Source organism: Aethalodelphis obliquidens, unplaced genomic scaffold (genome assembly GCF_003676395.1).
Source record: "Aethalodelphis obliquidens isolate GAN/ISIS:26980383/991018 unplaced genomic scaffold, ASM367639v1 scaffold1, whole genome shotgun sequence".
In the NCBI taxonomy this organism is placed as follows: Eukaryota; Metazoa; Chordata; class Mammalia; order Artiodactyla; family Delphinidae; genus Aethalodelphis; species Aethalodelphis obliquidens.
In genome coordinates this window covers 60,911,732-60,933,610 of record NW_020837945.1, presented here as the reverse complement: position 1 = coordinate 60,933,610, position 21,879 = coordinate 60,911,732, and the positions used below count along the sequence as shown (strand labels likewise).

The 21,879-nt window shown below is 34.6% G+C and overlaps 1 protein-coding gene across 1 annotated transcript in view; it reads left to right on the top strand.

The window, feature by feature from the left end:
• ZBTB20 (zinc finger and BTB domain containing 20) overlaps positions 1–21,879 on the top strand; it is a 797,288-nt gene that overhangs the window by 231,663 nt on the left and 543,746 nt on the right. The window contains exon 4 of the mRNA XM_027105198.1: positions 15,815–15,860. The gene's annotated coding sequence lies outside the window, so the exon portion shown is untranslated. The remainder of the gene's footprint in view (positions 1–15,814; positions 15,861–21,879) is intronic.

Below are 21,879 nucleotides of genomic sequence, written 5' to 3'. Positions count from 1 at the left end.
AACTGAAGCCTTGATAGGGTCTTGTCCAAAGTCCCACTGCTGCTTAATAGTGGAACCATATCTTCTGATGGTTGATGGAGGTGGGGGCAGTTTTTCTTGCTGTAATGTAGTAGAATTAGATCCAGAGGCATACCAAAGAAGAAAAAAGTGTGATGAAATTATTTCAAATGATGGATATCTTGTAGAGATTATATTCTTGCTGAGTTTTAAGTAAGATTTTCTTTCCTTACTATCTGATATTACCATATCCTATAATGCATCAAGATCTGAAAACAGATCTTGTAATGACAGAGATATATGGGCTCTATTTTCAACTATAAAGCAAATTTGCTTTAGCTTCAATTTAAAAAATATTTTGCATTTGAGTATGTGCTCATTTTTAATTTAGAAAATATAATTTATTTGGGAACTTAATCATGACCAGTTCTTGAGATAGTTTTTCAAGGTTTGAGATATGTTGTGGGTTACTGTAAATCTTGGCAAAGAATGTTGGAGAGAGATTCTTTTAAGTTTCTTTTTTATCCTTACTTTGATTTTGGATCTGATGAAGAGTGTTGGTCTTGAGATATTACACTGACAACTTTTTTCCACTTCCAAAACTTTTGAGAATTTGATGTATATATAAATTTCACATGCATTCTTAGCCATTTGCTGGTACATATTTCTTTAAATTTGTTTTTTATCCATTTCATTTCTCCCTTTCTTCGTGTGTTGTTGTTTAGGCCTCTTCCAGAAGCAAGTGACATGTTTCTAGCACATTGACTTCAATTTTTAATCTGTACTTCTTGGTACCTATTTAGATCCTTCTGTTCCCAGAATTTATCGTAATTCATGAGACGTTTCTGGTATGGAGAAATAAATCTCTAATCAAACAACCCACCTACAAATAACCATAAACTCTGACCAAAGAAAAAACCAAGGCAAAACAAACAAGTCAAAATACAATATGATACGAGCATTTTGGAGAATGAACAATAGTAGGAAGATTTTAGACGGGAGTTGAAACTTGTATTAAGCAACTAGCATAGGGTGGGGTGAGTTTCACATTTTTGTGGCTTTTCCTGAGAGTATCTGCTGTTGTAGTGGCAACATAAGGAAACTAAACTTCAAAAGAAAGCCTGTTGCTTTCAGACTGGAGGAACATGGGAAGGGACAGGGATGCCAGAGAGTGAGGGGTAACTCAAGAAATGAAAGAGACAGAGATGGGAAAACTCAAATTCCATGTACAAACTCTGCCTAACTCTTTGGCTGACCCCTGAACCACACATGCATAGGGTAGACTGAAAGCAATCCAAACTGAGATCTGAATAGGACAGAGTTTGCAACTTGAGACTAGCTAATGACCTGCTAAAACAAAAAACACCAGCACTCTCTGTCTCTGTATAACAGAATCCAGAGTATTCACAATTAACATTGACAGTGTCCAAGATACAACCCCAAATTAGTTCAAATACAAAAAAAGCATGCTAAACTGTAACCCTTTCTCAAAGGGAAAGAAAATCAATAGATGAAAATTCAGAAATGACCCAGATATTAAAATTATCAGACAAGAAAATTAAAGAAGCTATTACAACTGCTGAATGAAGTAAAAGAAAATATTGTTAATATGAATAAAAAGATAGGAAATATCAACAGAGAAATTTTAAAATATATATCTATACAAAAAAACCAAATGAGAATTTTAAAACAGAAAAATACATTATCTGAAATAAATTACTGAATAGACTTAATAGCATAATGGATGTGGCCAAAGGAAAAGTCAGTGAACTTGAGTTAGATCAGTAGAATTCATCCAATCTGAAAAAGAGTGAGAAAAAAATAGATTGAAAAAAATGAGCAGAACCTCAGAAACCTGAAGGACAATTTTAAAACATCTACTATATATGCAATTGAGGAATAAGAATGGGTAGAAAAAAATGTTTAAGTATTTTAAGAATAAAGGCTTCCTAAATTTTGTGAAAGACATACATATATTCAGGAAGTTTAACAAACCCCAGACATGATAAATTTGATGAAAACAATGCCTAGGAATAGCATAATAAAATTGTTGAAAGCAATAAATAATACTGCATTCAAAATTATGTTTAGTGTTATGTAGATGTTATAATGTTGTATTTGAATATATTTTTAAAAAGATGAGGAAACTGTAGAATGTAGTGTTTAAGTAATGGGCTTTAGTCTTCTAACATCAAGCTCTGCTACTTATTAACTCTGTGACCTTGAGCCAGTTTGTTTTCTTAGAACATCACTTTCTTCCTTTATAAAATGATGATAAAGATGAAAATAAAACTACCTTATATGGATGATGTACAGATTAAATTATATATGCAGAAGTGTTGGCAAAGTACTTAGTGGAAGTTAGATAAATGATAGCTCTTGTACCTCTTTTTTTTTTCTTCTCAATGTTCTTTGCTTAGTTGTACTTCTTAATACTTATCATAGAAAATAATATCCCTTTCTCATAATGCCTTTTTCTAGTTTTGGAATGAATGTTTAATAGTCTTATATAATAAGTCAAGGTGCTTTTCTGTTTTCTACAGTATAGTTTTTATAACAGACCATCTGGTTTTTGAAGGTTTATTAAGTGTTGCTTTTAAATGTATTTAGGCCTGTGTGCACACCTGTGTGTGTGTATTTGTTTATATAGATTTTTAACTGCTTAGGTAATGTTTTATTTATAAAAGTCTATTCAAGTTCTCTAGTTCCCCTCAAGCTAGTTATATTTTCAACAAAAATGTCCTTTAATCTATGTTTTAAAATAGCTTGAATAATTAGTTCAAATAAATAGCATAAAGTTGTTCATAGTATTCAGTAATTATTTTAATTCTTCAAACAGATTTGTTTTTTCTTTTTTAATGCTATTTATTGATATACCTTCTTTTTATGATAAAAATTCCTGATGATTTGTCTTTTTATTAGTCTTTTCAAAGAAGCAAAATATTTTACTTTGTCGACTGTCTTTATGTCTGTTTTTCATTTCACTTATTTCTGATATTATTTTGTTATTTTCCTGCTTTTAAAGTTTTTGTTTTTACTTTAATGTACCTTTTCTAACTTGGTAATTTTTAGTCTTTTTAACATATAAATTTAGAGCTATACAGTTTCCCCTAAGAACTGCTTTACCTGCATCCCTTGAGTTTTGGTATGTATTGTGTTCATTGTCATTGAGTTCTATATATTCTCTAACTTCCAAAATATTTATTAGCTTTTTGCCTATGAATTACATAAAATTTTAATTTAAATATTCCAACTATTGGAGATTTGGGGGGGGTCATGGTTATGTGTTTTTAAATTAAAGTCTAAATTTACTTGTAATTAGAGGAGATGATTTAATGATTTTAATTATGTAGTATATGTTAAGATAATTTGTGGCTTGATGTAAGGTCAATTTTTGTAAATTTTTCATTTGTACTTGGAAGATATGTGTATCTTATAATTCTTAGGTGCAGGCTTTATATTTGTTAATTAGATCTGCCTTGTTAAATTATCATTACTTTTCTTGCCTGCTTACTCTTGCAATTAATGTTATAAATATGATCAAATCTTTCTTTATGATTGAGAATTTTGCTATTTGTGTTTTATATATTTTATGTCTCTGTTGTTAGATGCTTAGAGGGGCAGTTTATTGTATCTTGTTAATGATTTGTTTCACTTTCATTATTTAATGAACATATTTATTTTTTAATAATTCTTTTACTTAAAACCTAGTTTATTAGACATTAATATAGCTACCTCAATTTTTACCATTTCTTTACTTTCAAACATTATATTTTAGCTGAGTGTCTTGTAAATAGCATGCCACTGACTTTTTAAAATTCAAATTGTTGCTCACTTTTAACCAGAAGTTTAACTGGTGTATATTTATTGTGATTACTTATATGTTTAATTACTAAAATCCTAATTTGTGCCCTCTATTTACAATGCATTAAAAAAATTTTGTTCTTGCTTTTCACTATTGTATTGAGTTTCTTAAGTTCCTTTCACCCCTCTATTAGTTTGAAAATTATGCATATTTAAAATTTTCTAACAGATAGTGATTACCTTTAAATACTGTATAATCCTACTTGATTTGATGATGTTAGTATCTCTATCCTCCTTTCAAACAATATAAAAATGTTAAAATATTTCATCTTCAATCACCCCTGCCCTTATCTTACATATTAATACTGTCTAATATTTTAGATCCAACTTGTTTTTATATTCCATTTAATAACTGGTATTATTTAACTTTTTATAGTAAGAATTTATTTAAGATTCCTTAGGTGGTAACCAATTTCCAGTGTGCTGTTGACTGGCAAAAGCTGATTGTGTGTATCTCTTTCCAACTCTTCATTCAGTCACATTATGTTTGTAGTTTGAAGTTGGCCATGGTGGGAGTATTTATACAATAGAAATAAGTAAACACTACAAATCTGGGCTTTTTTTTTCTTGGAAGAATCATTTGTTGACTGTTTACCAGTACACCACTTCCAGTATTCTTGTTTTTCATTTGTTTTTTCATCCAATCCTTTATTCTGGGTTAAATTTACTTATTACTAATTTATATTTTTATATTCTTTTAATGAAGGCAAATTATAAGTAAACTTCTGATCCTCATTTGAAAACGTACTTTATTCTTACTTTTTAAAATATGAAGTATAGTTTATTTACAATGTAGTATTAGTTTCAAGTGTACAGCAAAGTAATTTAGTTATATAGAAATGTATATTTTTTAGATTATTTTCCAGTGTAGGTTATTACAAGATATTGAGTATAGTTCCCTGTGCTATATAGTAAATCCTTGCTTAGTTATTTTATGTATAGTAATTTATATCTGTTAATCCAGAACTCCTAATTTATCCCTCCCCACCCCTTTCCCCTTTGGTAACCATAAGTTTGTTTTCTATGTCTGTGAGTCTATTTCTGTTTCATAAATAAGTTCATCTGTATCATTTGTTTAGATTACACATATAAGTGATATCATATGATATTTGTCTTTGTCTGACTTACTTCAGTTAATGTGATAATCTCTAGACCCATTCATGTTGCTGCAAATGGCATTATTTCATTCTTTTTTATAGCTGAGTAACATACCATTGTGTATATGTGTGTGTGTGTGTGTGTGTGTGTGTGTGTGTATAAATATATATGGTGTATATATATAAGTACATATATATATGGTATATGGTATATGGTGTATATATATATACATATATATATGTATATATATATATATACACCATTGTATATATTGCTTATCCATTCATCTGTCGATAGACATTTAGGTTGCTTCCATGTCTTGGCTATTGTAAATAGTGCTGCTGTGAACACTGTGGTGCATGAATATTTTTGAATTAGAGTTTTTGTCTTTTCTGAGTATATGCCCAGGAGTGGGATTGCTGGATCATATGGTAACTCTATTTTTAATTTTTTAAGGAACCTCCATACTGTTCTCGACAGTGACTGCATCAGTTTACATTCCTGCTAACAGTGTATGAGGATTCCCTTTTCTCCACACCCTCTCTAGCACTTAATATTTGTAGACTTTTTGATGATGGCCGTTCTGGCTGGTGTGAGGTGATACCTCATTGTAGTTTTGATTTTGATATTCTCACTTTCTAATGATAGTTTATTTGACTATATAAACTACCATACTTATTTATTTTCCCTCAATACTTTGAAGATACTATTCCATTGTTTTCTAGATCCTATACTGTTGTTGTTGAGACATCAACTATCTATTCAGTTGAGTTTTCTGTATAGATAATCTGTCCTTACTCTTTGTCTTTGGTGTTTGTACAGGTTGTGGATTGTTTGGCTCTAAGATTCATTCTTTTCTCTTCTTCTTGGTTGTTTTTGAAGAGGGCTGACCGTTCAGGCTGAATTTCCTAGGCTACCAAATCAGTTTTCTTCTGCCAGGCTTCATCCAGTGGGAATCACTGGTGATTGACTGAGAACAGGGGGAAAGAAGAAATTTAAAAATGTCTCCTTTGTCAGCCTGGGTGACATTTCCAAACACTGCTACATCTCTGTAGTGGACCCAACTCCTGATGAACTGATTCACCAGGACTCCCTGTTTTACCCCTCTGTCCCTTGCCATTGCTAATTTCTGGGTTGTGTCATTATACCTTGGTTCACTTATCAGCCTCTTCTGCATACTTTATATTGCCTCATTTTAAACACTGTGAATGGTTTATGTTTCCTTGATTGGATCATGAGTGATACAGTATTCTAGATTTCATTATAACATGTCCAGATTTGGATTTATTTTTATTTATTATTTTTGGGACTTGCTTTATGTATCTGATGTTCCATGTCTTTTTCAATTCTGGAAGAGATCCATTATTGCTTCAGATATTGCCTTTATGTCTTTATTTTCTCATTCTCATATGTACTTTTAGACATGTTAAATCTTTTTTTTCTGTTCCTCATATTTCTTAATCTCTTTTTAATATTTTCCACCTTTCTCTTTTTCTTCTGGGTAAATTCCTTAGAATTATCTTTCATTTCAGTGATTCTTCCCTTACCTGCATCTAATGTGATATAGCCTCACTTCAGATGCTGACTTTAATACAAATTTCATTCCTTTAAATCTCTTTGGTTTTTATCAAATCTGCTTTTCCATGTTTTTAATCTGCCTATTTTTGCCTCTTTCTTTTAAAATTTTTATCATTTTAAACATTTTGTCCCACTGAAGTGTGAGATTGATATTCTCTTACTTCAGTTCTTAAGACTGTGCCCTCCCTATTCATTTTCTAACTTAATGCTTATATTTGATGTAAAGCACTTTTGTGTCTGCTGACTCCTATGTGAAAAAGCCTTTCCTTATGTGTTTGATATCTTTGATATGTGAGCTCTTAATTGAAGTTTGCTTTTCCTGTGAGACTCCCACATAATCTGGGTTGTTGAAGGTGTCCTGGTACAGAGTGTTTTTTTTTTCTTTTTCTAGGTAGTCCAGGCATATTACTTGGTTGCCGTTCTCTGTGGTTGTCATTATTGTAAACCTGCTTTTTGTCCCTGAGGCTTCCTGATTATTACTGAGTTGGATAATACCTCTGGTGTGTTGTATAACATCATAATAATGCCCTGTCTTTCACATCCCTTTTCTTCCTGTCTTTTTGGAATTTTAATTTATTGTAAGATCAGACATTTTAAAACTTTTGTTTGTGTATGCATTTTTGTATTTTCTGTTTTAAATGTGGTACCTCTATGTTTTAACAGGAACATTCCTGTGTGAATCTAGCCTAACATTTTATAGAAGAGCTTACTTCTTCCAGAGGATCTTTTTACCATTCCTTTGGCTTGAATGCTTTTTCTCTGTGGTTATCTTCCTGATTCATTTTTGTATTTATTTCAGGTCTTTACCTAAATGTGATCATTCAATGATATCATCACTGGTCATACTATCTGAAATTTCAACCACAACTCCCCCCCATCCTAGAATTTATTTCTCCCTTCCTCACTTTATTTTAATTCCTTAACATGGACCATTATCTGTCATTCTATGTATTCAACTTATTTTTCTTGCTTACTGTCAGTTGCCCACACAAAAACATAATCTCCGTGAGATCAGAGATTTTCATCTATTTTGTTCATTCCTATATTTTCACCACCTAGAATAATGACTGGCTCATAGTAAATACTCAATAAATATTTGTTTAATAATGGATGAAATATTCATTGTCTGTGTATTGTGTGCCTGTCCCTGAACTAGGTGGTGATGATACAAAGGAAAGAAAAATAGACAAGATTCCAGCCCTCATGAAGATGGCAGCCTTACAGAGAGCATAGATAGACTTAAAAATCACTGTATCACCACAAGTGGACAAAGGTTATGAATTCAAATGAACTCTTTTAATGAACTTATTGGTACCAGGTGGGCATTCCTTGAGGTTTCCCACCATGAGGTTGCATGGTGCTTACTTCTGGTATGCAACGTATCTAAGACCTCTTAATCTCTTTTTTTATCTAAGAACAGACCAAAGAATACACACACACACACACAGACACACACAGACACACACACACACACACACACACACACACACACAGAGACTAGAAAGATAATGATTTAGCCAGAAAACAATCTTTTTTTTTTTTTTCCCCCGGTACGTGGGTCTCTCACTGCTGTGGCCTCTCCCGTTGCGGAGTACAGGCTCCAGACGCGCAGGCTCAGCAGCCATGGCTCACGGGCCCAGCCTCTCTGCAGCAAGTGGGATCTTCCCAGACCAGGGCACGAACCCATGTCCCCTGCATCAGCAGGTGGACTCTCAACCACTGTGCCACCAGGGAAGCCCAGAAATCAATCTTCATGAGGGAGCTGAAGTAGTTTGACTACAGTAGTAAGAAAATGAAAGTAACTAAGCACGAAAAAAGAATTTCCAATAAAGTTTTCATGATAGCCAGTTTCTCTTCCAGTGTTGGTAGCCCCTGTATGATGATCACAAAATGCAAAAAAGGGCCTAACTCTACATTCTGATGCCTTGTGATTGTACCTAAAGAGCTAGTACACATTTGGCTTTTATAACTCTGCAAGTAGTACACAGAGGAGGATATGCTATTACCTTACCACAGTAAATAATAAAGTTCATGGCTATATTTACACAGGCTGAGTTTCCAGTACGTGAATTCAAGTGAAGAATGTTAAATCTGTAATATGTGTTTAATGTACATTTCAGTTGATTTTTCTCCTAACTATAATGGTAGCAATTATTTTATATGTGGGGAAGGCTGTGTCACCTAAGAAAAAGCTAATAGATTTTTTTGGCAATTTTTCTATCATGTTAAAATGTCTTTCCATTTCTAAGTGCTGTTATGTTCTTGCTGCTCTGTCTTTTGCCTTTTTTACTTACTGTCCCTCACATCTACTTACTTTTTTTTTTGCCTTTGAATCCTTTTTCTTTCATTTTTCTCTACCCAAAATGTCTGCTCCTGGGCTTTTAGTCAAATCATATCTCTATTTTGCTGCAGACACTGGCTGGCCAACACAAAAGAACTAATTTGTAGTAAGCCCCTTCTCCTAAATACCATGAATTATACAAGTAGTTGCTTTCATATATACAATCTCATTCAGTCACCATTAAAAACTCTGCATGCTAGATAAAAGGCCCCCATTTTAAATAAGATGAAACTGAGTATTTAGGGAGATTATGTAAGTTCCCCTAGGATACACACTGAGTAAGCTGGAATTCAAACCCTAAACTTCTAGTTGGAAATGGTTCCATTGCTTCATCTAGATGTTGTGCCTACAGCCTACCTAGTATTGCTTTTGAAGTTTTCCGGACTTGCCATTGATTGAACAGAATTTATAATGAAAGAGTACGTACAGCATCAAGTCTTCCATGTAACAGATAGACTTGGAATGTAGAGCAAATAACAGTAGGGGTAGCTGTTACCTATCTAATTTTACAGTCTCTTTTGATTGAAAACTGCTGCTCTGAACCTCATATTTACACATCTGACCAATACTTATTGAGTGTTTATTGTGTGTCAGGCACTAAACCAGACCCTGGATATAGAGTGCTGAACAAAATAATGTGGCCTCTATGGAATGTACAGCCTAGTGAGGGAGTGAGAGAATAAACAAATAAACCAATAACCACATGGATAATTCAAACTGTAATGAATTCCACAAAAGAATAAAATAATGGTTGACTCTGTCTCAGGAACAGTAGTCAGATCCAGCCTCTCAGAGACTTAGAAGAACCACACAATTGGTTAGGAACTGCAGAACTCTTTGAGGGAACTCTGTGTCTCAACTTCTACTGTACCAGGTATCTGCTAAAGGGTGAGATTTGGGTGACTCCTATCCACCCTGGGGCCAAACCAGCCAGGCTTTCTAATCTGTTGTTAACATTTGAGACTCAGATTCTGATCATCTAGTTTTGTACTGATTAAGAGGACAAGTAAGAGGGAAAAGTAAAAGAAAAGAGGTTGGAAGATTAGTCCTTTAAAGATTGAAAAATAATTTGTTTAGGAATGCAAGTCTTTAATTTTTCAGTGTGAATTTTCTTAATCATCAGGAATAGGTGATAACACAACTCATTCAACATTCCTTTACCCAATATTTAACCCATACCTACTATTTATCCATTAGGTACTGTACTAGGGACTAATGACATAATGGTGAATAAGACAAAACCTCTGTTCCTATGTTTACAGTCTTATGTGAAAGACAAATACAATGCAGTGTGATGATTATTATGACAAGATTAAGCACAGGACATCAGATTCTGGAGGAGGTAATATTTAAATTAGGACCTCAGGAATGTGTACAAGCTAGTCAGTAGAATTTTCACATTCATAAGAATAAATCCTTTCCATAGTCGTAGCTTCAGGTTGTGAATATTTTGAAAATATTATTCTTGACATTTATCTAAATTCCAGTTTTGGTAATTTTCTTTACTAGATCCTAAACTTTAAGGTAAGAAGTTAAGTTTTTAAAAATCATCTATTGGGGCTTCCCTAGTGGCGCAGTGGTTAAGAATCCACCTACCAGTGCAGGGGACACGGGTTCAAGCCCTGGACGGGGAAGATCCCACATGCCGCGGAGCAACTAGGCCCGTGAGCCACAACTACTGAGCTTGCGCGTCTGGAGCCTGTGCTCTGCAACAAGAGAGGCCGCAATAGTGAGAGGCCCGCGCACCACGATGAAGAGTGGCCCCCACTCGCCGCAACTAGAGAAAGCCCTTGCACAGAAACAAAGACCCAGCACAGCCATAAATAAATAAATAAATAAATAAAAATAAAAATCATCTATTAAAAAACTATTTTCTCTTTAATACACTCTGAAGTGTGACTTATAAGATAGAGTTATTAACATTTAGTGTATTGTGGGTCAGGTTTCTACTGGAGAGTTCAAATTCATCATGTTTATACATAAAATTTGATATTAAATTGTTTCATTTTAAATGGTAGCCAATAGTCATAGAAAATTTAAATATAGAATTATTTTATAAGCTTAGCTTTTCATACATTCTGTAGCTTTATTAGAGCTGGTCTAACCTAAGGTCTAGACAGACCAACTGTGCCCTTGGTTTAACGGGTGTTTATCATATGATTTCCTTTTCCTTCCTTATTGCCCTTTATCTGTTTCCAGTTCACAGGGTTGATAAATAGATAACTGTTGCCTCTCTTTCTTCCTGTTTCTGATAGGGCTAACTCTAACTCTGTAACTTACAAAAATAAGCATAACTAACAAGTTTTTCAAGCCTACTTTTAAAATTATAATTTCTCTTAATCTTCATAGACTTTCTGTTCAGATAAACTCCAGAGGTTAGGGCACCTCAATTTAAAAAAAAGTAAATTGTCTTTATTGATCATTAAAATCTATATTTTATAATAATATAATAATGATAGAGCACCCAGATTAGTTGTGGGTCTGGAAGAAGTAAACACATAGTAAATAAAAATATTTTGGATTACATAGTGTCTTTTCTCAAAATAGGTCAAATTTAAAATATAAAGCACTAAATATTCCTAAGACTGCTTACTCAGTCGTGGGGCAAATGTTTTTTAGTCTAAATTTAGATTCAGAGCTCTTTTATGGAGCCATTGCCCCTGCAGACCCAGCCGAGGCCCTTTTCAGTGTCCTAAGTGAATTAGGTATTAGATTTATTAATGCCTCAGGCCCATCCAGTATGAAGGGAAGATAAACGTTTTTGCACTTCACGACATATAGTTGGACCTATTCAGTTCCTACTGGGGAACACAGCTATGCCAACCTAGAAGTGAAAAGAACTTAAAAAAAAAAATCCTCTATAGTATATCTCCATCTGGAATGGTACTGATAGTACCTTCACCCTCATATGACCCAAACAATTCTAGGGATTATATAAACTGCAATGGATTCTAAAGATACCATGTAACAATTCTGAATTTGTGCTGTCCTCCAAATCAAAACAGAAATAAGGTCTAGAACAACATCAGTATGCATTCATTTGTGTATTTCAAGCCCTGAGAGAAAAACCCACTGTGATAGTTTTTACTTATATTTGCAAACCTTGTGTTATATGTGAGCTCAGGTCATTTGCAGGGTCTCTTTAGAATACATAAAAAAGTGATACTGCTCACGTGTGATCATTAAGGAGTCTGCAACACCTGGTCCTGATTCCAGTTGCATAATTATGTTCACTTTTGTCCTTATATTTCCATTTCCTGATTGTTTCAGTTAGGTATAGACAATGATCTTTCATTTTTCATTCAGGAAAATGGGAGGTATTGCTGCACATGTTACTTAGATCCTACTGCCTTACCCTTCAGTAATAGAAATGGTGCTTTAAAATGCAGGTTAGGGTTGCTTATCCTGGCTATTAATATTGTTATAGTGTTTCCTGATTCAGAGATGCTCTGTGAACATCCAGCACATGACTGGCTCTTGGATGAGCTGTGGAATATAGAGTGATATCTTGAGCAAGTTGTCTTTCTATCTCCTCACTCCTTCTTTAGCTTAGCTCTTTAGCTTAGAAGTACAGACATCCCCTCTTTTTCTCATACAACTACAACAGTACTAATAGCTTCTGTTCAGCAAAGTTTACTTTATAGCAGGTACTGTGCTAGTTCCTTTACATGCCTATAACATGTAATAGGCACAAACAATCCTATAGGGTAGGTAATGTGATTATCATTTTATAGACAGGGAAAATGTAACTCGCTCAAGATCACACAATTGAAAAGAGAGATCTAGAACTTGATTCCAGATTTCTCTGATAGCAAAAGCTAATCACTTAACCACCACCCTACCTCATATAACTCCGCTGCTGTCTCCAACCCACAGATCATTGATCACTTCAATAGCTTCTCTTACCACTTGCCACTGCCTCAAACAGGCTGACCCCACTGACTGAACCTCAGAACCATTGTGTGACACTAGCTTCAGAGAGGCAAATGCTGATTATGGTTACAGGCCACAAGGAAACTGAACTGTCATGGAGAGAAACTCTGTGCTACATTATTTTATCTGCACAACAAAAATAGTTCACATCCACCACCACCATCACCACCACCACCCCTTTGGTTGTTAGAGATCCCCTCAGCACTCGTCTATCCACCCTTACCTTCTTTTCTTTCCCTGGAGGCAGTGTTATAGTAGCGTCTTTGGCAAGGTTAGCAACTAATTCATTTATTTACTTTGGTTGACAATAAATAACTATAACCTGTTAATAATTGTGCATATGTTTATATGGCTTTAGATAATCTGAGACAATGGTATACATCTGGTATCTGAGATGGACTCAGTATTCTTTCATACCTGGTTTCCTATTATATAACTCTATTAATAAACAGTAGACTACATACAGATAAAAAAATACATACTTATAGAAATTTATTAGGGCATTTTATAAGTGATACACATTCACGTACTTAAGAATTTTGTTGAGAGTTAAATATCCGTTTTTGCTCAATAATACAAAAAAAAACCCCACCTGATATGTGTTTTCTTAAAGTGCACTAGATCTGTCACAAATGCCTTAAACTGTATGTATTGTGTTTACATCTTTATGTGAGCTGTATGTACATATTTTTTGTTTAGTTTTTTGTTGTTTGTTTTTTAAGACTATTTTTTTAGGTCAGTTTTGGATTCACAGCAAAATTAATAGGAAGGTGTTATGTACATACTTTTCAGAACTTTTTAAATTTTTTTAAATCTTTCTTTTATAATTAAAAAAAATTTTTTTTTTTGGCTGCGTTGGGTCTTCGTTGCTGCACGTAGGCTTTCTCTACTCACGGCAAGAGGGGGCTACTCTTCGTTGCTGTGCACGGACTTCTCATTGCTGTGGCTTCTCTCGTTGCGGAGCACGGGCTCTAGGCACGCTGGCTTCAGTAGTTGCAGCACACGGGCTCGTAGTTGTGGCATGCGGGCCCTATAGTGCGTAGGCTTCAGTAGTTGCAGCGTGCGGGCTCAGTAGTTGTGGCGCATGGGCTTATTTGCTCTGCAGCATGTGGGATCTTCCCAGCATGTGGGATCTTCCCAGGGGACCCATGTCCCCTGCATTGGCAGGCGGATTCTTAACCACTGTGCCACCAGGGAAGTCCAGCACTTTTAAATTGTTAGTTCTGTGAAGGTAAGATGTTTTCTAATTTGTCTTTTAGAATATCATAATGCTGAACAACTTTGAATGCAATAGATGCTCACTGTATATACTGTTGACTTATTGAACAAATTAGTTTGTAATAGGTTGAACAGATTTGTAGTCCTAAATTGTTCTTGCTATCATTTCACTCTGCATAATTAAGGAAGTTTTACTAAGACGATTAAAAATTTGTTATTGAATTACTGGTTTAGATTCTAAAGCAGTGGGATAAAAGAGACCATGGCTATACCCCTATGAGGAACCAGTAAGGATGAGTTTCTCACTGTAGGTATACTTAGTGGATTTTATGTGTGACTGAATTAATTTATTTTACTTACGAAGGTTAGATTTATCACTTACATATGGCACTCTAAAACTTTTTTCCCTTACCCCCCTGACAACTAATATTTTTCTTATTATAAAAGTAATGTTTATCATAGAGATTAACTATACATGAAATTAAAAAGAAAAAATTAAAAACATGCATAATCTTATTATCCAGATATAATCACTTTTAATATTTTTGTGTGTTCTTTGTTTTTTTTCTCTCAGCTGCACAATTTCATTATGTCCATGCAGTTGGTACTCTATATATTTATAAAACATTATAGTACCACAAGCTACCTTGTGAATTGTTTAAAAATATTTCTTTATATGGATGTGCTATGCTTTATTTTTCTACTGTTGGACATTTAGGTTAGTTTCAGTTTTTTGCTATCATACAAATTACCTTTTTAACATAAATCTCTGTTGGTTTTTAGTTATGTAAGATATATTCCTAGAATTAAAATTACTGAGTAAAGATTCTGAACTTTAAGTTCTTGATCATATTACTCAATAGTTTTCCTGAAAATTTTTAGCAATTCACACTCCTATCAGAAGTGTATGACGAAGTGTTTCATTGAGTCATCATCAAAATTGATTATTTCTTCTACACACTTTTAAGCAAGTATTATCAACTAGATATAATGACTTTAATATGTTACTATCATCAACTATGTTCAGAAGTATATAAAATGAGTATTTTAGTTTGCTTTCAGAGAGAATTATGAAATATGTTTAAGGGTCACAGTAGTTCAGAGGCTACATTTTGCAATACAGTTTCCACTTACATGCAAATATTTTTCGGGTCTAATTGTGAACTGTGCATACTTTGTTTAAGCTGGATTTCTTTATCAATACCTACTTTGTTGGCAGTTATCTCAAAGTGTGTTGCGTTGAGGCATCACATCTAGTGTGGCTTTAGCATTCCCTCTTGTAGTGATCAATATCATTTCTATTTGCTGTTGCAATTTGAAGTTAATGAACATCGAGTTTACTTTTATTTAACTATGCATTTTTGTGGAGCTCTACAAAAGCACCTTTCTTCCACACAAACCCAGACTGAGTGGAGATGAATCTGAGTGGTTTCATTTTATAGAGTAGCAGTCATATTTGTATTAGGAAAGCAATAGTCTTGGAAGAATACCAAAGAAAAAAACCATTTTTAAGTGTTTGTCTCATCCTCTAGTGAAAGCATTTTCCTTTCAGAGGCCATGGTACTTGTTTTTGATCACACTGCTCCGGGATGCTCTGTGTGTATATAGTTCACACATGAATTTAGGGTGAACTGAGATATCCTATGGGGAAAATATAGACATAAAATTACCAACTATTTAAGAACTGCAGTCTTTTCTACTTCTCTGCAGAATGTCTCAGCATAAATAGTGGCTGCACTTAGAAAATCATTTTTACTTAAAAAATATATTTGTTTTACATTTCAGAGTACCTGATAAATTGCAAGTCTGTTTGTGCCCCGTAGCTGCACAGGTACGTATATGAATTACCTATAGTTATATTAATCTGTATATTAACTGGCAAGTTATTAAAATTTGGGGTATTAAAATTGCTTACAGATTTCATAATGTGAAAATGTTAATTTTTGAGTACTTACAAATATTGACAGCGTCAAAGGATAGTACATTTTACACATACCTTGCATTTCATTCTATTGTAAGAATCAGATAAACATTTCTAAGATTTGTTGAAGCAGAATAATTTTAATTACAAAGCATTCATCTGGTAGAGAGATTAGAGAGTGTTTTATGGAACAGTACTATTAAAGCAACTACTGACGTGCAGTCAGAGACTATTGCAAAACCACTGTTTTTGACACTGTTGTTTTATTTTCAAAGTTTTTGTGCTGCTTTTTATTTTCTGTGGTGGTTGCTTTAGGTAAGGAGTAGTTGCAGATGTCTGCTTCACTGTCTCAAGCACTAGAGTAACAGGAAAAAAATGTTTGCACCTGTTTAAAAATCTCAACTGTGTGGTGTTGTGGTTCCTGGGCAACAGGCAGGAATTCTCAAAAGCTTGGTTGCACCTGCTCAATTGTTGCTTGCAGCTGTGTCATAAGATTGAGAGCACAGAGAAGCTTGTTAGCAGTTTGCTTGTGCTGTTACGTATTTTGTGTACTTCGAGTTTGAAAGATTCTTACTTGATGTAGACTTTGAACTATTACATTGGTTTATTATAAAACTCACTGATTTTAGCTCCCAAATATTTTATCCAAATTCTTCGTTCTCAGTATCAAATATTTTTTTAGCCGCTGATGACTGCCCTAGATAATGTTTATGTTAACTTCTTTAAAGGATACCTGGGGAGAGTAGATCTCTCAAGATAACTGGGTTGATAATAATTTTTGTCCTCATAGAGACACTTTCTGTTTGGCTCAATTTCACTATGTTGGCAACCCCACTATGTGAGGCTGGGTGTAGTTATTGATCCATTTAGCTGAACAGATTTGAAAGCATTTGGCTATTAGTGGACACATGGGGCATATTCAGAAAATTTAAGTGTATATTGTAAGATGATTTCTTGATTTGCGCGTGTGCCTCTGTTGCAGTAGGGTGGAAATGAGAGAAAAGAAAGCAACAATTAAATAATGATCTTAGAAAAGGGGCTAAAATCCAGATGTAAATTTTAAGGCTGGAATATCATCCTTTAATTCTATCAAATCCTAGTCACCTGATATTTTTCCCTAAGTGTTGCTGTTAGTGATGTTAAGTTTCTTTCGGGTAATAACTCTATATATTTTCTGACACATAACTATATTTTTAATATAGACAACCTACTACAGAGTATATCTTACACTAGTTAAGTAAAGTTCTATAAATATAATATAAAAAGTGAGAACTCAGGTCTTCCCTGGTGGTCCAGTGGGTAAGACTAAGCATTCCCAATGCAGGGGGCCCGGGTTCCATTCCTGGTCCGGGAACTAGATCCCGCATGCATGCTACAACTAAAAGATCCCGTGTGCTGCAACTACGACCCGGCACAGACAAAATAAATAACTAAATAAATTTTTAAAAAGTCGCAACTCAGTAAACAAAGTATTTAATTGAATAATTTATTTGGTAGTACCCAATTCCCAGTATTGAAAACTTACTCAAATAACCTGCATTATTCTTCCTAAAAATGCTTCAGTAAAAAAATGCTAAAGAGTTTCCATCAGTATTTAGTAACATAAAATCTTAGAGCTTGTGTATCTTCTCCTTTTATTGACCCATTTAAATCTGTTTTTTTTAAACTACCATAATATGAATTTAACTGACCTCTTTGGGAGTAGGAAACATCGGTACTGAGCTAAATATACGTTGTCCACAGACTCTTAATACAATGCCTTGTACATAGTAGGTGGTCAGTAAATGTTGAATGAATGCGTGTATGAATAAAACATGTCTGGAGGGATAAAGAGTCCTAGAAACTTGTTACTTGTTGTATATTGTGGATGGTCCTGATGGACTTCCTTCAGTTCTCATACTGCTGATGAGACGGAGATGAGAATACTAATAAATTCTGTCCTTAAAATGCAAATGAATATGTAGGAATTGATCCCCGTCACAATCAAGAGTTGCCATAACACTATTTGCAATGTGCTTTGTATTCATTTTGCTGACTATGAGAAAAGTCTTTTTTTTTTTTACGATAAGAAAGGGAGTGGGTCTTAGAATTTCTTGAGCCCTGGGGACCTGGCCAGTCCCCCCGGGTCTAGAAAATCTTTTTTTTTTCCCCACTCTTATTTATTTATTATATTTTTTAACATCTTTATTGGAGTATAATTACTTTACAATGGTGTGTTAGCTTCTGCTTGGTGCTTTGTGACCACGTAGAGGGGTGGGTTAAGGAGGGTGGGAGGGAGATGCAAGAGGAAGGAGATATGGGGATATATATATATGTATGGCTGATTCACTTTGTTATAAAAAAGAGAAAAGTCTTTATATTATCCCTATTTTATGCACAATGCTGAGGCATTCAATGACTAAGTCACTTGTCACCTTGGAAATATTTTCAGTATAGGAATAAATAAATCTCTGTGTTATGTGAGCAGTGCCATGAGCTTCCTGAGCAATCACTTTCTCCCCCAAACCCCCTACCCCCACCCTAATTCTATCTCATTGAAAACACAAAAATAAACTGTATGTTGACTTATGGCCTGGTAAGATTAGATCATATTAAAAAATTGGTGTTTTGCTAAACAGAAGTAATGGTCCCTGTGTTTGCTGTATACATGTTTATAATTATGGTTTCTATTATTCACTGAATTCTAACTGTAAATAAGTAGATATGAAGCCAAGCAGAGGTAGAGTCAAAATAGTGTGAGTTACGACCTGCTTTAGATAGGCCCCTCTTAAGTTCCATTTTGTATGGCGTGAGGCAGTCACATAACAACGGCAGAGGTAGCAAAGTGAGCCACTATCTATTGCATCAAAACATCTTGTTTAGACTTCTCAAATTTTAGTACCACTGCTTGATGATATTCATGGGTACTATTAAGCTTGGAAGTATCTTTCCTCTGGGAACAGTTTTTCTTTCACCTTAGTTTACACCGGTGGGTGAGAGGCCAAAATCAGGGACATTATTTTTTTTTCCAGAAACTTAGTTTGGTAGAATCAACTATATCCTCTGTTAGACTAACATTAGAAATTAAGAGATGAACCAAGAACATGTATTAGCTAGATTACTAAAGCAGATGATAGCAAATGCTTCAGTGACTTGTACTAGAAATTACAGTATGGAATACTCAGGAGGGAGAAATCACCTAGGATTCCTGAGCATAAATGCAGATTTCCCTGTGATTTCAGGGTTAAAGAAATAAAGGAAGAAAATCAATATTTATTGAGAACATAGAATGTCTAGATATAATTTCTTTCTTTCTCCCCTTCTTTTCCTCCCTCCCTTCCTCATTTCCTTCCTTACTTTTATTCCACACAATAATGAATACCTACTATTTGCTAGACCCTGAGCTAGGCTAAATAGATAAAGTCTTTGCCCTCAAAGAGCATACAGGCTAGTAGGAAACAAAGATATGTCAGCAGAACTCCTTTTGTCTTCACCACTTATTATTAGTATGGACCCAGACAAGTTACCTAATTTTTCTGTTCCTTTGTTACTTCTTTGAAAAATTGGAAAAATAATAGTATCTACCTTATGTATTGCTGTGTTGAGTTAAATATAACATAATACACATAAAATTCTTAGTCCAGTGTTTAGCATGTAGCAAGTGCTCAATAAATCTTACTATACTACTATTATTTCTAACACCACCACCACCACTACTACAATTTAGATGCTGAAGAAAGACCCTCTACTTGCCCGAGAGCAGGTACCCTGGTCTGGACATTGTCACATTGATTGTCGTAAAGGTTCTCTCTAGTTACCTCTGCTTCCAGGGATTTAGAAGAAGTCCTAAAAATTACATAGTGTTAGAACTTGAAGGGACCTTAATGGTCAACTATTTATTATCTTTGTTTTATCCATGGTGAGAAAATAAGCTCAGAAAAGTTGATGTACTTGTCAGGGTTATACAGTATAGTAGGTGAGAGATGTAACAATTTGAAACCAAAACTTTGGATTCTTGGTCTAGTGTGAGATACCTCATGTAGAAAAATATTAGTGTTAATTTTTTTTCTACTAGTGATTGGAGAGTTGATTCCTTATCTCCAGGAAGTAAATGGACTATATCAAGTTGTTGGAATACTAACCACAAGACAAGCTATCACTGCACTGAATCTAAAAGACCTTCAGGCTTTCTCATAAAGGGGTTAATTTCATCTAAATTGATTGAAGCCTTTTAGTTTGTGTTTGTGAATAACTGGTTTCTTCTTAAGGAGAATAAACTGAGTCACGTTTAGCAAGACATCTACTACCTAAGTGACTTCAGATGATTTAAAGGAGACTGCGGATACCTTAAATAACTCAGCATCTTAAAAGTTAATGATATGTTAGGGTATCTGGATTCTAAATCTCTTGCCTGACTTTGAACTTAGGAGCTTTGGAGTTCAAATGACCTTCACTGAATTCCAGTCCCACAGTTCAGTAGCTGTGTGACCTGATCAAGATTGTCTAACCTTGCTAACACTCGAGTTTTCTTATCTAAAATTTGTTGGTAACAGTGTCTACCTTTTCAACGATAGATGTGAAGATTAAAGTCGATTAGGTATACAAAATACTTCATTTAGTGCATAATACACACTAGTATTTCGTAAATATTCTTTTCTCTCCCCTTGTTAAAATATAAAAGTTGTTATGATAGGCAGTATAGGAATTTGGAGGAAGTATAAGATTCACCCATTAAGAAAGTTAATTTTGGCAAAGTTATGCCTTTGTGCTTTGTATTCATTTTGCAGTTGAGTATCTCAATTCATCTTGGTTAGAGTCACCATTTCTTTTTTTTAAAAAATAAATTTATGTATGTATGTATGTATGTTTGGCTGCGTTGGGTCTTCATCGCTGCATGAGGGCTTTCTCTAGTTGTGACGAGTGGGGGCTACTTTTCGTTGCGGTGTGCGGGCTTCTCATTGTGGTGGCTTCTCTTTGTTGTGGAGCACGGGCTCTAGGCGCGCAGGCCTCAGTAGTTGTGTCTTGAGGGCTCTAGAGCGCAGGCTCAGTAGTTGTGGTGCACGGGCTTAGTTGCTCCGTGGCATGTGGGATCTTCCCGGACCAGGAATCAAACCCGTGTCCCCTGCATTGGCAGGCAGATTCTTAACCACTGCGCCACCAGGCAAGTCCCAGACTCACCATTTCTAACTGAACATGCTGCATGTCTGTAGAAGCTGGGGCTGTTTAAAGAAAAGCTCAAGATGAAGATAATCACATCCACTTAAATGTCTGTTGATTATGGAAGTGTACCTTGCAGTGAAAGGGCTGCTGATACAACTCCCGGGCAACTTCACCCCTCTTTTGAAAGTCAGATACCCTTAAAACTAATCTTGTAAACAATGAAGAACCCATACTAGCTAATTAAACCATGTACTTTTACATGCATCCTAGTGAATTGAAGGTGGTTCTGTTGGCAAGATTTTCACAATCTAAGCAGCCACAGGTTTAGTGAGCAGAGTTGGCAATGAGTAAATGGCTTTATAAGGCTTTCTTTTTCTCTCAAAAAGGAAATTCGTGTAGTAAAATGTCTTGATAAGAAAAGTGGATTTGTGAATTTGTATATATGATTTTCCCTTATCTCTAATAAAAACTAGATAATCTTAATTGTAATAAACAAGTTTTTTTTTTCCCCTGCCAGGCTTTTTATATTGCAACAGTATCTTCCTAAACAGCAATCAGAAAAGAAATAAGGGAAAAAGCACTAGATAATGTATGAAATAGACTATTATTCTGTAGAGTTAATAAAGTTGACTTGCCTAAAGTCAAGTGTACAGTTTTGACTATGATGAGTCAAGGTAAACATTAATGCTTAAGGAAATTTTTATTTAGTTGGGTATTAGTTTGCTAGGGCTGCTGTAACAAAGTATCACAAACTGGGCAGCTTAAACAATAGAAGTTTTCTCACTCTGGA